Genomic DNA, 3095 nt, shown 5'->3' on the forward strand with positions numbered 1-3095 from the left:
AGACGCTGGGCGGAACGGAATTTTGTTTCGCTGCAGATGTAAATTACCGTTTTTCTGATTATCGAGATTTAATGGAAATAGCAACTTTAAACTTTGCCTACGTCTCTGTCAGTCGCAAGGAAACTGTATTTGAAGGTGAAGGTAATTTTGTAGACATGTGTGAAAGACATGTTCTGAAATGCAAGTGTTGTTGTTTGGAGAGCACGTCGGTTACGTGTCAGAAGTGTAGCCAAGCAGTAATTTGTCGCCATAGCTGTAAATATTAGCCGGTAATATGAAGTGTTGTCAGCTAAAGTCTGATGATGCAGACGACCGTAAGGACGAAGTACCCAAGAGTACCGCTAGGCCGCGCCTCTTTAGCTCAGTGGTAGAGCACTGGTCTAATAAACCAGGGGTCGTAAGTTCCATCCTCACAGGAGAAAGATGAATTTTGGAAATCAGTTGCGCGTCGTGGCCGTATAGCAAACAGTACCTGTGATGACGAACAATTAGCGACAGGCGTTTATTTAAGAATTACTCTCAGATGTGATTAAGGCGAATGGCGCAGATAAAGCATTTGCCAAAGCGGTACAGCATAAGGTGGGACGAGGCAGTCTGAATTACATTTTATAGATGTATTTCTCACACATCTCAGAGCCTCTCGCGATATTCGTCGTCGTCGCCGCTGCCGCTTCTGCAGAAGTAGCAAATGGCCATCGTAGCAAATGCGGCGAGGGACGCCCTGCCTTCGATTCCGAATGCACAAAGTGTGTGGTCTTGTTTCTCAGTCTATATTTGGTTGGTCTCGTCAGAGGTTGAATGTAACGAATGGGTGGGAAAGAGCAAGGGGCAGCGGCTGTGTAGAACGAAAACACAAATCCTCAGGGGTGTGAGCGTTTCGAGATGAGTCGTATACGTGTAAATGTTTGTTGTCAGTGACCGTGTGGTCTAATGGATAAGGCGTCGGACTTCGGATCTGAATAATACAGGTTCGATGCTGTCTCACTCGTGTTTTCCAGTTCTGAAAAAGAAACATACCTTTTTAATGTAGCAATTGAGCAGTACGAAACCGTCTGAATGTTGCTGTTGACCATTTTTTGCTTGGAGATGCTCTTGAGCTTGAAACACACACAGCAAGACCGGTGTTAACTAGCGAAATGGTCGGCAGAGTGCCGACACCGCGAGTTTTTGACTGGCACTTACACATCTAAAACAACGTCGGAAAGTAACTCGTTCGGCTTTTGAGTCACATAAAGTATGTGTGTTAATTTTGACTTGCTCTGCTTGTTGTCATGCAATTTCTTTGCCTCTCAGAAATGATTATGACATAAAAGTGAAGTACGTGACGAGTGTGACGTTAGGAAAACATTAGGCAGCATGGAGAGATTCTGTATGGGACCACCCAACCCAAACGAGTACTGTGTGACGTGCTACCCGGCAGGTATTCATCGAGGTAGCCGGCTAGCTCAGTCGGTAGAGCGTCAGACTCTTAATCCCAGGGTCGTGGGTTCGAGCCAGACGCTGGGCGGAACGGAATTTTGTTCCGCTGCAGATGTAAATTACCGTTTTCTGATTAACGTGATTTAATAGAAATAGCAACATTAAACTTTGCCTACGTCTCTGTCAGTCGCAAGGAAACTGTATTTGAAGGTGAAGGTGATTTTGTAGACATGTGTGAAAGACATGTTCTGAAATGCAAGTGTTGTTGTTTGGAGAGCACATCGGTTACGTGTCAGATGTGTAGCCAAGCAGTAATTTGTCGCCATAGCTGCAAATATTAGCCGGTAATATGAAGTGTTGTCAGCTAAAGTCTGATGATGCAGACGACCGTAAGGACGAAGTACTCAAGAGTACCACTAGGCCGCGCCTATTTAGCTCAGTGGTTGAGCACTGGTCTAATAAACCAGGGGTCGTAAGTTCCATCCTCACAGGAGAAAGATGAATTTTGGAAATCAGTTGCGCGTCGTGGCCGTATAGCAAACAGTACCTGTGATGACGAACAATTAGAGACAGGCGTTTTTTTAAGAATTACTCTCAGATGTGATTAAGGCGAATGGCGCCGATAAAGCATTTGCCAAAGCGGTACAGCATAAGGTGGGACGATGGCCTAATGGATAAGGCGTCGGACTTAAGACTTGAAGATTACAGGTTCGAATGCTCTCACGCTTGTGTTTTTCCAGTTCTGAAAAAGAAACATACCGTTTTAATGTAGCAATTGAGCAGTACGAAACCGTCTGAATGTTGCTGTTGACCATTTTTTGCTTGGAGATGCTCTTGAGCTTGAAACACACACAACAAGACCGGTGTTAACTAGCGAAATGGTCGGCAGAGTCCCGACACAGCGAGTTTTGACTATCACTTGCACATCTAAAACAACGTCGGAAAGTAACTCGTTCGGCTTTTGAGTCACATAAAGTATGTGTGTTAATTTTGACGCCACTAGCTCTGCTTGTTGTCATGCAATTTCTTTGCCTCTCAGAAATGATTATGACATAAAAGTGAAGTACGTGACGAGTGTGACGATAGGAAAACATTAGGCAGCATGGAGAGATTCTGTATGGGACCACCCAACCCAAACGAGTTCTGTGTGACGTGCTACCCGGCAGGTATTCATCGAGGTAGCCGGCTAGCTCAGTCGGTAGAGCGTCAGACTCTTAATCCCAGGGTCGTGGGTTCGAGCCAGATGCTGGGCGGAACGGAATTTTGTTTCGCTGCAGATGTAAATTACCGTTTTTCTGATTATCGAGATTTAATGGAAATAGCAACTTTAAACTTTGCCTACGTCTCTGTCAGTCGCAAGGAAACTGTATTTGAAGGTGAAGGTAATTTTGTAGACATGTGTGAAAGACATGTTCTGAAATGCAAGTGTTGTTGTTTGGAGAGCACGTCGGTTACGTGTCAGATGTGTAGCCAAGCAGTAATTTGTCGCCATAGCTGTAAATATTAGCCGGTAATATGAAGTGTTGTCAGCTAAAGTCTGATGATGCAGACGACCGTAAGGACGAAGTACCCAAGAGTACCGCTAGGCCGCGCCTCTTTAGCTCAGTGGTAGAGCACTAGTCTAATAAACCAGGGGTCGTAAGTTCCATCCACACAGGAGAAAGATGAATTTTGGA

This window comes from Schistocerca gregaria, unplaced genomic scaffold, assembly GCF_023897955.1.
Source record: "Schistocerca gregaria isolate iqSchGreg1 unplaced genomic scaffold, iqSchGreg1.2 ptg000169l, whole genome shotgun sequence".
Classification (NCBI taxonomy): Eukaryota; Metazoa; Arthropoda; class Insecta; order Orthoptera; family Acrididae; genus Schistocerca; species Schistocerca gregaria.